Genomic DNA, 15,238 nt, shown 5'->3' on the forward strand with positions numbered 1-15,238 from the left:
AAATTTGGTACATGCCATCTACTCAATAATATGCACCTAAAAAAAATATTTAAAAGAATTTTTCAACAAAATATAAAGACCAAACCACTCTCTGATATTTCTTATGTATTTTAGTCATTTTATTTTATTGATAATATTTTTTACTCAATGAGATACACCTAAAAAAATATTAAAAATAACTTTTTGATAAAATATAAAACCAAACCACCCTTTGAACATTTCAGAGGTATTTTTGTCATTTTATTTTATTGGAAATAGTTTTTTTATATTTTTTACCAATGCGAGTTTAAGAGAGGAGTGGACGCCCAAAATTTGGTGTCAAAATAATTTGTAGAAAAAAATTAAAAATAAAATAGTGTAGAGATATGATATTATGATGGGGCCATCTCAACCGTCTTTTTAGAGTTGATGGTTGGATAAGGGGAAGTATATAAGTTTTTATGTAGTAGGGGAGCGGTAAAAAATTTAATATAAATACATTAGATTTTTATATGTTAAATTAATGAAAAAATTCAAAAAAAAAGGTATGTTTATATAGACATTCCTTTGTTTCGACTGAATCGGCCTGAAGCTGACCAATAGAAAAACACAAAGTTTTGTTTCGCTTAGATATAGGCTTAAAATCCGAAGAGTTCGGCCACTTTAGCAGAAGAGAACGCAATCTCACAGCACTGATCCCCATTTACTTACCCAAAACAAAAAGCCACTACCCAAAACAAAAAGCCACTAAGTGTAGAGTTCCCAGGCCCAGGTCACTTCGAATTCATAATTAAATGGAACCAACCGGGTCAACGTAATTCAGCTGCCTGAGGGTTAAAATATTTAGAAAACAGGTAAATATAATATATTTTATGTATAAGGCATATAGAGAAACTACTAAAATATTTATGAGAAATCAACTATTTAAATTGGTTTTTTGGTAATTCAACAGGGATTAGATGTTTTTTTTGGTAATTCAACAAGGATTAGAGCCCGAATGGAGTCTAAGACCTCTTTAGAAAACAGGTAAATATAATATATTTTATTTATAAGGCATATAGAGAAACTACTAAACTATTTATGAGAAATCAACTATTTAAATTGGTTTTTTGGTAATTCAACAGGGCTTAGATGTTTTTTTTGGTAATTCAACAGGGATTAGAGCCCGAATGGAGTCTAAGACCACCTTCTAGATCATTGGAGGTGATACCACCCCTCATGCCATTTTCTACAGTTTACTCATTTATATGGAGACTCAATTGGAACTATTCTAATTCAATATCATATGGTTTGGACTATTTGGAACTATTCTAATTCAATGTCATATGGAGACTTAATTGGAACTACTCTAATTCAATATCATATGGCTTGGACTCAAACCCGACCCGCCTGGTTGCCAACCTTACTGGTCCGCCAATACCCACCTTTTCTTTTTTTATTTCAAGTTTTTTTTATTTTTTATTAAGCAGGCCCGCATCCTCTATGCAATTGGGGTGCCGAAATGCCCAAACATATGTTAGTTGCCTATACAGTATGACCCTTATTTATAACACTTACTTTGCCCTAAACATTTGAATATCCATGATGTGGGACTAATTGTGTTGTGGTTTTCTCTCTCCACAACTTAAAAAAGGTTAAATCTTTAAGTCTCATTTCACTCAAATACCTATCAGAAAAATGATAAAAAAAGGCCAAATTATGTCAATCTATGGTTAAAAATCCTAAACAAGTATGGGTATTTTGATAATTTAATAACCAAGTGGCTTGAATAAATAAAGAAAATACTCATAGTTTGAAAGATTTAACAACATGGGTCAAAGATTTACAAAAAAAAAAAAAAAGTGAGTTGTGCATTGCTAACTCTAACCAACTAAGGTAGTTTTATCGTTTGATAGTTCCCTATAGATAATTTTATATAACTATGGGTATTAACTACTTTATATCAAAAGTAAATGGTCTCATTGTATACGATCTCATTATAAAGGAATGTATAGAATGAGACCGTTTACCTTTGATACAAGGTGGTCACATTAATCTAGACCATTGGATGTGAAATTGGGTGGTTGTAATTATTCCATTAACAAGGCTCAAACTTCAAAATAAATTTTTTCGAACTTCGTGACACATCCAAGCTGTCAAATTTCACATCAAATGGTTATAAGGAATTGTGACCACTTTGTATCAAAAGTAAATAGTCTCGTTGTATACAATCCCTTATTATAATATGCCTAAAGCCACTGAAGTGAGGCTAAATTATTAAAATATTTTGATTTGTTTAAACAATGACAATTTGGTATTTTGCATTTTGGGTGCGGTTTCTATAAGGACAACCTTAAACAATCCAATCAAGGCGCACCTTAAAATTTTATCATAACATATAGTTTTTTTATAAAATTTTGTTAGTAGTATCTTAAAATCTATTTTCATACCTAATTAGAAAATTTTAAATTTCAAAAACGGTTAAAATCAAATAGATCTATAAATATATTAAAATCTTGAAAATGGACGATCTAGATAATGTGTTGCAAGATGCATTATTTTTAGGACTGGAAAACTTTTTTTTTTTCATATTCATACATCTCAATGTCAAGATGATCGATTAGAAGGTTTTTTTCAACATTAAAACAATATTTTCGATAGATTTTTGAGGTGCATCTGTGATTCTACGTTTTAAGGTTGCAACCCTATATATACTTTCCCCTTGTATTTTTATTGCTTTTTAGTAAATAACTCAATGAATGAAACCTATGAAGCAAAATTATTCATGTAGAGTAGGATGACTTGATACGTTTAGTGATTTTGTAACTTAATTTGTCCATTTAATTGATATTTTCCCTAAGATAAATGACTTGAACTATGTGAATAACTTCTGCACATCTAAACCTATGCTTTAGTTCGTAGATTAAGTTAATATTAAAGTTGGACTCATATAGCAAAAATAAAAAATGAAAAAAGTTTATATAAGGTTGCAACCTTAAAATGTAGATTTACAGATGCACTTCAAAAATCTATCAAAAAAGGTTGTTTTAATCTTGAAAAAACCTCGAATTGATCATTTCGATATCGAGATGTATAAATAAGAGAAAAAAAAGATTTTGAGTCCCAAAAATAGTGCATCTTGCAACACATTATCTAGACCGTTCATTTTCAAGATTTTCATATATTTATAGATCTACTTTGTTCAAAATTTTATAATTAGATATAAAGATTAGATTTTCAGATAATCCTATGATTTATATCAAAATTACAATTTATGATCAAATTTGGAGGTGCGTCTTAATTGGATTGTTTAAGGTTGCAACCTTATAGAAACCACACCCATAAAATATAGGAAAAAGTTTATATAAGGTGGCAACCTTAAAATGTAGAACTACATATGCACCTCAAAAATCCATCTGGAAAAGTTGTTTTAATGTTGAAAAAACCTACTCGTTGATCATCATGACATCAAGATGTATGAATATGAAAAAAAAAAAAAAAAAAAAATTGAGTCCTTGAAATAGTGCATCATGCAACATATTAACTAGACTGATCATTTTCAATATTTTCATATGTTTATAGATCTACTTGATTTTAACCATTTTTGAAGTTTAAAATTTTATAATTAGGGATAAAAATATATTTTTAAGTAATCCTAAATTTTTTTTACCAAAATTACATATTATGATAAAATTTGGAGGTGCGCCTTAATTGGATTGTTTAAGGTCGCAACCTTATGGAAACGACACCCTAAAAAATAACCCTATCACTAAAAAGAATGTGGAGTAAGAGTCCTAGAATAGAGAGAGTTTAGCGCATATGATGCACTACAATAAGGACACTAATATAAATATATTACAATATTCTTATTATAGACTAATATAAATATATTACAATATTCTTATTATAGACTAATATAAATATATCAGATTGTGCACCTTTTCAATGGTTGAGACCGAATTGGTTTTGGGATGGTATGTATCCCGACTCGGTTTCCCCCTAAAATGCCCCTTTAATTTATTTATTTATTTTTCTTTGAACATTTCTAATGTTGTACCCTAAATTCCCACATGTAAACCTTTATTTTAATTTTTATTATATTTAATTTATTTTTATTTTTTTTGGGATCATCAATACAAATGATCTAAGAACGATCCGAATCACCAATCCAGCAAGGGATCGGGGGTGACGATCCACTCCATCAATCCATTTTTTAAAATATTGATTGCACATGTAAATCATGATGTTGATAATAATATTATGATAATAATATAAAACATAATGTTGTATATAATATCATCTTCGTATTTGGATTTTACAATAATAAAATAAAATTTTACATTAAGCATTAATTTTAATAGTAAAAATCACAAGAATAGTAATAATTGTTTTATTTGTTAATATAATTATTTAATAAGTATTAGTATTATTGAAAATAATCATTTAATATCATAAGTTATCTTAAAATAATATCATTGGTTCGATATTATTAATGTTTTTTATTCAATAGTTTTTAAATAACTTGGAATTATGAAACTCAATATAAATTTTAAAAAGGAAATATGTTAAGCCATTCTATTTAGGCTCCCTTAGAATCTCTCAAGTGAAATAGAAATATCAATTATCAACAAAACAAAGCAATTATATACATCCCAACATAATAGAATCTTATGTTAAAAATAAGGATATATATGAATCAAGGTTTTACAAAATGGATTGGTGACCCGGATTGGCCACCCAAAAAACCATGTCAAATCGGTAGATCCGAGAATTGGATGGTCTCGGCCAAAATATTTTTCAAAATATCACTATAATTTCTCAAAAATCTAGTTTTTTAGGTTTCTAAAGAAAATAATGGTTAAAAAATATGTAAATATTGAGAATCTATCTTGTATTGCTTGTTTGTTACATATGAAGTTCATTTTATAGTCAAAATAAAATTTAAAGGCCAATAATAATGTGTATTTTCAATATACAATATTAATTTATTTAAAAGTTTTAATGCCATTTCTTTTAAGAAATACCTTTGTACCCACTTGTTCTCTTTCTCACTCTGGACCTTAAAAACAAAGCTCCCATTTTCGTCAAACCATTGAGTTCCTCAGTCCAATACCCAATCATCCCTCCTTTCTCTTCAGAGAGAGAGAGAGAGAGAGAGAGAGATGGATGCCAAGTGGAGAGACAGAGAGACGCCGGAGAGGGGGGAGAAAGAGAGTTGAACACCGAGAGAGAGAAACCCACAAATATGTAATGGTCATTTAGGGTGTGTTTGTTTGCCAGAATAAAACTTTCAGAAAAATAACGTTCATAATACTGTAGCAGTTCCGCGCTTGGCTGTACCGGAAAAAGTTACTTTTTCATTTTAAAATGAGAAAGTTTAAGTTCCTTCGGGGCCTTAAGAACCCAAACTCTCCAAGCATTTATGCCCATTACTGCTGCTCCTGGTGATCACTATTCATTATTAACTATTTACAATATGATATATATTATATAAGGAAAATTGTTTCATGCGGGCTGGACCGCATTTCTACATATGCGGTTTCGAAAGTGTAAAGCATCCATCTTAAAGATAGATGCAAGTAGGCGTTCCATCTAAAAACAATGGAAGCTAACGGTTCAAATGTTTTATTAATATAATTATTATTTCTAGTTTTTCAAATTTATTTATTTTTTTATATTCATGATCTCCATGTTAGAGATTATCTATCCTTAAAAATTAAATCCAAAAGTCCATCTAAAAAATAGATTTATTAATAAGCCCGCATTTCTACCTATGCGACCTTGGCCGCATAGAAACCGGGTCCATTATTTAATATTTTATATAAATAATATATTATTTAATATTGTACTGTATTATATAACATTAAATAATATATATAATATAATGCATAATATTAGTACTATTAATATAATAATATTTATAGTATATAATATTATACTGTATATTATATTATATACCAATTATTTAAAAAAATGGATCGGTGTCCCTGATCGGGCACTTCAAAAACCCATCCCGATCGGTGAATCGGTGATCCGGATCGGGAATCGACCGACTTGATCGGATTAAGCTAAAAAAAAATCCAAAAAAATTATTAAAATTAATTATAAATGTTGTTTTTTAGTAATCCAATAAGAAATGAATGTACTCCATTGTTAACTTCCACTTTTTTCATCAATTTGTAATGTTGATATGTTTTTTATCTGTATAAACTTATGTTTACCCTTAAATTTACATCACACATAAGAAAAATCATATAGTTATCATGGATAAAATATATAATCGTACATGGACTACTATAAATAGTAGATGTAATTGATAAAAAATGGCCATCAAAATCTCAATTTGTCGGAAAGCCCTAATCCCCTAAAAATACCCAAATTATTACAAACTAACTGACTATAATCCAAATTTATTACAACCTAACTAACTATAATGTTATATGTTGAAATTAAAATTGTTGGTTTAAATTTTATAATTATTTTATTATACAAATAATAACAAATCTAAAATAGTTTGTAATACGATCTAATTTAAAATGTATTATTGAGAACTGTAAGAAAGATAATAAATTATATGATTTATAATGTAAAAATTAATAAATAAAATAAAAATTTGGTCAAAAACTATTGGAATGCATACCAATTTTCGAAAAGAACACTTTGATTTTTCAAAATTTTAATTTTTTAGATTTCTAGAATAAATTTAGTAAAAGAGATTGTTAATGGAAAAAGAGAGATTTCAAATGAAATAATATTTTTTTTTAGTAATTTTTTAGATTTATAGAATAAATTTAGTAAAAAATATTGTTAATAGAAAGAGAGAGATTTCAAAAAAAATAAAATTTTTTTTAAAAAAATTACTTTATGCTTATTTTTATTGTCAACAAAAATAAAATAAAATATGTCAAGGCGGAATCAAACTTGAGACATGAAGGCTTGACATGGAGGTGACACTCTGCCCCATCAACGTAAGTGTAAAAGTTTTTTACATTAATAATAATAATCCAAATTCCGTTGTAATTTAATGCATCGAGGGAAATATCCCACATCCAACAACGAGTTTTAGTTTCGCTTCTATAAATTGTTTTTACATTAATAATACTTATCCAAAGTCCGTTGTAATTTAATGCATCGAAAGAAATATCCCACATCCAACAACAAGCTTTTAGTTTCACTTCTATAAATTGTTTTGTGAAGTCATTAAGGTTTTATATATTTTATACAATAAAAATATATAAAATATATTATATGTATATTATATTATATTATATATACATTATATATTTATATTTATATTTATATTGGTAGTATATATTTGTTATCCAGGTACTCAAAACTTTTTTAACTTATCAAACATAAATATTCATAACTTCTTAAAACTTTCTAGAAGATAATATTCCGCTTCCTAAAAAAAAGAATTTCTTGTTTTTTTTTAAAAGAAAGTTTATCTTCCAATAAACAAACCTTGTAGGAAAGAATTATTTAAAGCCCATGAAAAGGTTTCACATCAGGCATGTAGAGGAGCATGTTCTTTTTACTTTATAAAAAAACCAGCCGCCCAAAATAAAGTATAATTCCTAGTCACATGAGTTGCTTCCTGCTTACATATGCACCATTCGTCACATATGCAGCATCACGCTGACCTATGCCTGGAAATGATTGGATATTGAATAGTGGGGATTAGGCCATTTTTGAAAAAAAAAAGTTTAAAAGTTTTACAACTTTTTTTAAAAAAAAATTCAAAACCGATTTTGGTTAAGTATAGAACCGGCCGATTATCGATAGATCCAGTATGGGCTGATCCGGACCTGCCACTTCTATGGGGGGATACGGTCAGATCCTGATATACTATGTGAACCAGAATGGTCACTTAGATTTCGATCTTATATTACGAGATCCATAATAGCCACGGCATTTTCCATTTAGATTGTTGAATTTTCAAGCACTGATATAAATATTTAAGTTTTTTAAATAAAATAAATTAAGAATATAAAACTTTCTTAATCTTGAACTTTAAATGTTTATTGAGGAATTTATTTATTTCAAAATCTATTATAATCTATATGATGAAAGCATTTTTTTTTTCTACTTTTTAACTATGAGTTTAATTATTTAATGGACACTTCCATCAATATAGATATAATAAGTAATACGGAAATTGGGCCATTACTTATTTAATTGATATGGGAGCCCAGGCCTACATTTAAATTTCATTTAATTTCAAACCATTAAGAGTATAAAACTTTCTTAATCTTTAACTTTAAATGTTTATTGAGGAATTTATTTATTTCAAAATCTATTATAATCTATATGATGAAAGCAATTTTTTTTCTACTTTTTAACTATGAATTTTAATTATTTAATTGACACTTCCATCAATATAGATATAATAAGTAATACAGAAATTGGGCCATTACTTATTGGGTGCAGTTGGCATACGGTCGCCTCTGTAGGTGTAGAGACACGGTTCCCTTCAAATTTTATCATGGTATTTTTATTATGGTATATAATTTTGATGTAAAATGTTACTAGGATTATCTCAAAATCTATTTTTATATCTAATTATAAAATTTTAAATTTAAAAAATGGTTAAAATCAAATAGACCTATAAATATATAAAAATCTTGAAAATGGACGGTGTAGATAATATGTTGTAAAATGCACTATTTTTGAGACTTAAAATCTCTTTATTTTTCATAGTCATACATCCCGATGTCAAGATGGTTAATCGAAAGGTTTTTCAACATTAAAACTACCTTTTTCGATGGATTTTTGAAGGGCATCCGTAATTCTATAAACTTTTTCCTTACTTATTTAATTGATATTAATTGATATGGGAGCCCCGGAAATTGAGCCATTACTTATTTAATTGATATGGGAGCCCAGGCTACATTTAAATTTCATTTAATTTCAAACACATGTTAACAATGCAGATCATTAAAAGATGTTAACAATACATTATCATTAAAACTGATATTAATTGATATGGGAGCCCAGGCCTACATTTAAATTTCATTTAATTTCAAACCCATGTTAAACAATGCAGTTATCATTAAAAGTGAACAATGGAGTTATCATTAAAAGTGAAAAAGCCGAGTTGCAATCGTGAACGAGTTATCATTAAAAGTGTAAAAACCGAGATGCGATCGTGAATATCATTAAAAGTGTAGAAACCGAGATGCGATCGTGAATATCATTAAAAGTGTAGAAACCGAGATGCAATCGTAAATATCATTGAAAGTGAAAAAACCGAGATGCAATCGTGAATATCGTTAAAAGTGAAAAAACCGAGATGCAATCGTGAATATCATTAAAAGTGAAAAAACCAAGACGCAATCGTGAACGGCATTAAAAGTGAAAAAACAGAGATGCAATCGTGAATATCATTAAAAGTGAAAAAACCAGTTCGCAATCGTGAACGGCAGGATTCGAACCTGCGCGGGCAGAGCCCACATGATTTCTAGTCATGCCCGATAACCACTCCGGCACGTCCACTTAATTCGAGAGTTATTTCACAATCTCACATCACAATATAAAACAACTCTATGATGATGATACGCTTAGTGAGAGAGATAGGGATTTCCTGGAAAGCATAGGATGCGACTATTTTCCTTTGGTGCAAGGTGGCCATATTAATCTTGACCATTAAATGTGAAATTGGGTGACTATAATTATTTTTTTGACTAAACTCGAACTTCAAAAGAATTGTTTTCAAATTTTATAACACATTCAAGCTATCAAACTTCACATCATAAGGTTGTAAGGAATTGTGACCACCTTGTATCAAAAGTAAATGGTCTCATTGTATACAATCCATTTTCTTCCACTTCAATTTTAAGGAGCTATAACCAGAGATTTTCATTCCAGAGAGAGAAATGGCATTTCTTATTATTCAATTTTTAGGAATGGATACAAGGCTAGGTTGTCAGACCAGTGTTCGCAAAATTGAACGGGGACCCTTAAACGGACATGGGGCCGGAAGTGGTTTAACCGGTAAATCAGACGATTCAACTGTTCTAACCGTGCAAGTCCCGGGCGGTCAAAAAAGTATTTAAAAAATAAAAAAGATACAAAAAAGATATACTAAAATATGAAAAACATATAAAGAATGATTAAAACAAAACACATTCAAATGAGGTTGAAAATTAATGAAAATATTTTAAAGAATCAAGTTGTGCCCAGGGTATTTTTTAAAATTTTCAAAAAAAATGGGAAAATATAAAAGTAAACATTAATGACCATTTTTTTTTTAATATTTACCATAATGTAAAGAATATTAAAAATAATATTTCAAACCAAATTTTTTATTTTTGAGATTTTATATTTTTTTTTCCAATTTATTCGTAAAATAATCAATATGAAAGGATCATCTCAATTCAACGCTCCTTCATCTATTTTGTTAAAAAGTACTAAAAATATCCCTATTATAATTCGGATTTTTAAACAAGTAAGGGTATATTAATTATTTCCCCCTTTAGTGCCCTACGCAAAATGAAGTATAAATGCATGTGCTTCTTTTACGTTAAACCTGAAATTAAATTTTTTATTAAAATCTCTTGTTTCGGGTTTGGAACTCAATCAAGACAAGAGATGTGCTTATGCCCTTGGCTCAACTTAAATGGCCTTAGCCAAATGATGAAACTACCCCTATTTATTCTGATTCCAAATCAAGAACATGAGTATTTTTTTATTAACTCTCTTGTTCTAAGTTTGAAATCCGAACCATACAGGGGCCTTTTGGTAATTTTCCTCCACTACCGTTTTGTTCAAATGATGAATTAGGACATTTTGGGTATTTTTAGACCAAATACTTAAAGAAATGGTAGCTGTGTGAGGTTTATTAGACAAATCAGCTAAATTAGTTAAGATTTGACTGCTTTAATAACTATTTGACATGGGTTGATATAAAAGTACTATTTTGCATATTAAAAACTAAAAAGAAGTAACCTATGTACTAAAACTTTTTAGGGCATGGCGCATGCCGATGTACCAAGTTTCAATGGAAAGGAGCCTAACACGATAGAAGGAATGCCACAGCATGATTAGGTTGTTTACAATCCTAAAGAGACATATAATATGATTCGCTACATATAATATATGATTAGTTTTCTATGAGTGAGAGAGTAATTAGTTTTCTTTCTTTAGAGAGAGAGAGAGAGAGAGTTTCTTGATTCAATGAACGCAAAAAGGGCACCCAATGGGGATGAGTTAAAGGTCCAATTCGTAAGTTTGATTTCAAAAGGAAAGAAGAAAAGAAAAAGAAAAAGAGGTCATCTCGTATTGATTTGATGAAATTTTGGATCGCCTGGTTAACTTGGTTACTATTTGGGTCAATCCGGATCACTTATTATAATCTAGGTCAGCAGAGTTTTGGGGTCAATAACAAAGAAGCAAAAAAAACTATATATATATTAAAAAAAGAAGAATAAAAGAAATAATGAGAGCCTAATAGCCCACCAATAGATCCTGATCTGGATCAACCGTTTTCAATCTGGAACGGTAATTTTTATAATTTGAAATAGGGCCATCATGGAGGAGAATGGGTCTCAAGAACCATGTACTTATGGGGTAGTATGGACCGACCTTATGACTGTCATATTGCAATATGACCATAGAGATAAGGGGTTGTATATAATGAGACCATTTACCTTTAGTACAAGGAGATCACAACTACTTATAAATATCCGATGTAAAAGCCGATAGCTTGGGTGTGTCACAAAGCTAAAAAGTTTATTTTTCAACTTTGAGTTTAATAGATAGAATTAATGTCACCACCCAACTTCACATCCAATAGTCAAGATTAATTGTGACCCCCTTGTATCAAAGGTAAATAACCTCATTGCATACGTTTCCTAGAGATAACATTGCATTATACTTGTCCAAAGTTGTTCATAATAATGTAATATAATATAATAGGGTTATATTATGGTGTTCACGCTATAAATCATTTTATAATTGTACTAAACGAATTTTGGGCACTTATATATCTTTGTTTTGTACCTAAAGTATTTTTTTTATAAGTATATTTTTTGTCATTAGGGGGGTGTGACATCACTCACATGGGGTATGGCAATATCCACATAGAGCACACAATAATATTTAATGCTCCATGTAGATGATGTCACACTCTTTCTAATGATCAAAAGTATCTTTACTAAAAATATATTGTATTACAAAATAAAAGTATATAAGTGTCCAAATTTTGTTTAGTACAAATATAAAATACCCTATCGTGTGAGCACCCTAACATAACCCTATAATATAAGCTTTATAATATAATATGGGTGCGGTTTGTATAGAACTGAGGCTCTAAACAATCAAAATAAAGTGCACATTTAAATAATGTCAGAGAAATGTGGTTTCAATGCTGGAAATCTTTGTCATAGCCTTAAAATATATTTTCATTTTCAATTATAAAATTTAAAGCTTGAAAGATAATGTAAATCGAGCATATCTATGAATACTCGAAAATGTTGAAAATTGACGGTCAAAAAGTGAGTTACAAGATGCACTATTTCCAAAACTTAAAATCTAATTTTCTCTCATGTTCATGCATATTGATGTCAAGATGATCAATTTGAGGATAATCAGGCATGAATACAACATTTTGAGTTGAATTTTTGAGGTGGGCTCTAATTTGATTGTTTAGAGCCTCGGCTTTATCAAACTTTTTTCATATAATATAAGGAAAAAGTTTGTATAAGATTGCAACTTTAAAATTTAGAATTAAATATGCACTTAAAAAAATCCATCATAGAAGGTTGTTTTGATGTTGAAAAAACATCTAATTGATCATCTCGTCATCGAGATGTATGAATATGAAAAGAAAAAGAAAGGTTGGGACTAAAAATATTATATCTTGCAACAAATTATCTAGACTGTTCATTTTTAATATTTTTAAGTGTCTATAGATCTACTTGATTTGTTGGGACGAAAGAAGTTATTTAAGGAAGTTCTCAATATATATGCTTGATAACTTGCTGGAATGTTAAAGAAGTTCTAGGTACATGTGTTTGACAACCTGTTGAAACATAAAGTGATGTTTATTTAAATTTTATTTTTATATTGTAAATATCTATTACATACATAAAATCTATTATACAAAAAATCTATTATATTTTATATTATGTAATATATTATACAATATTAAATAAATATATATTATATATAATAGTATAAAACAAATATATGGTAAAAATTTAAATATAAATATATGATATTTATAACATACTTTAATATATAATATAGTGTATTATATATTTTATTATTTAAATATATATTATATATAATATATAGCATAGTGTATTTTGTGTTTATTTTATTATATAGTATATAATAAAATGTATTATATACATAAATATATATACTAAATACAATAAAAATATATATTAATAATATAAGTATATAATATATAATATATAATATATATTACATAATATAATATATATATATATATATATATATATATATATATATATATATATATATATATATATATATATATATATATATATATATATATATATATAATATAATACATATAACGTAATAGTATACTTTATATTTATTTTATTATAAAATATATAATAAAATATATTATATTACATAAATATATATCCTTTATAATACAAATATATTAATAATTTAAATTTAAATGTGTAATATATATAACATAGCATACTATATTATATATTGTATTTTATATTTATTCTATTAATTTTTATTTTTATTATTTATAATAGTATAAATATCCATTATATAGATAAAATATATTATATAATAAATTATATTATATATCATATAATAAAATATAAAACATATAGTATAGATAACATAATATAATATATAACATAGTGTATTATTTAATATACTTTATTTTTATTTTGTCATAAAATAAATAATAAAATATATATTATATTACATAAATATATACACTATATAATACAAATATATTAATAATTTAAATATAAATGTGTAATATATATAACATAATATACAATATTATATATTGTGTTTTATATTTATTCTATTAATTTATGTTTTTTGTATATAATATTATAAATATATATTATATAGATAACATAATATAATATATCATATAGTGTATTATTTAACATAATAAATTATTTTATTAATATATATATATATATATATATATATATATATATATATATATATATATATATATATATATATATATATATATATATATATAAGGATGCAATCCTATAATGTAGAACTACGAATGCCCATAAAAAATCCACTTGAAAAGGTAGTTTTAATGTTGAAAAACCCTTTGATTGATCATCTTGACATCGAGACATATGCCTATGAAAAATAAAAATATTTTAAGTCTAAAAAATAGTGCATTTTACAACATATTATCTACACCGTCCATTTTCAAGATTTTCATATGTTTATAGATCTACTTGACTTTAACGTCCATAAGCCAACTGCACCCATATATATATATATATATATATATATATATAAGAATAAGATAATACAAATACAAATATAAATTAACAATGTAAATATAAATATAAGGAGGAAGGTAGAATAGGGTTTGAGGAACCAAGTTCCTATTTTAAGTTCCATCATTTTAGATGGAACCTTTTTTTTTTAAGCACAAGGAAATATGGAAAATCTAGGTGGAACTTCTTTACTGTATAAGTCCCATGCATCAAACATATAACTTGCACAATGATGGAGAAGTTCTTTCTTTCTCCCCTAACTTCTTGTTATCAAACATGTTATTAGAGCTTGAAATAGATTCTCAAGCCATCCTAATAAGTTTTTACACCAAAATTATATTTATGACAAAATTTGAAAGTACGCCTTAATTTGATTATTTAAGATTGTGGAAATTATAGAAACATGCACTTATTTTTTAGTACAATATTTTCTTTTCTTTATGTATACCCATATTAGGAAGGTATTTCAATGCATATGTTACTTTCTTTAGTAGTACATAGCTTTGTAATCCTATAAATTGGGGCTTTTGTTCATATCTTTGTTAAAAATATGGCATCGAAACCCAGGTTTGTCCTCCATTCTTCAACTTCGCTAGTTTGAGATTTAGTCCAAGAGGTACAAGAGTTTTGATCTGTGACGATTTTGTATGTCATCTCTCAAACATCGGTGAACCCCTCAATCAGATTGCGTCTCATCTGGCATCAAAACCCAAGTAAGCCATTGTTGTCATCCGCCCCTCTGATGTCCGACCCTTGTTGAGCTGGATCGGAAACCCGCCTCTAAACCCACCTCTGAAAATGGCCTC

General features: G+C 27.6%; 1 non-coding gene across 1 annotated transcript; it reads right to left on the reverse strand.

Moving 5' to 3' along the window:
* Positions 1–9,371: 9,371 nt before the first annotated feature.
* TRNAS-AGA (transfer RNA serine (anticodon AGA)) lies at positions 9,372–9,453 on the reverse strand. Its single transcript has one exon. It is a non-coding gene; the product is annotated as a tRNA-Ser (tRNA).
* Between the last annotated feature and the right edge of the window lie 5,785 nt (positions 9,454–15,238).

The sequence above is a fragment of the Amborella trichopoda genome, chromosome 8 (assembly GCF_054954075.1).
Source record: "Amborella trichopoda isolate Santa Cruz 75 chromosome 8, AtrichopodaSantaCruz75HAP2 v2.0, whole genome shotgun sequence".
In the NCBI taxonomy this organism is placed as follows: Eukaryota; Viridiplantae; Streptophyta; class Magnoliopsida; order Amborellales; family Amborellaceae; genus Amborella; species Amborella trichopoda.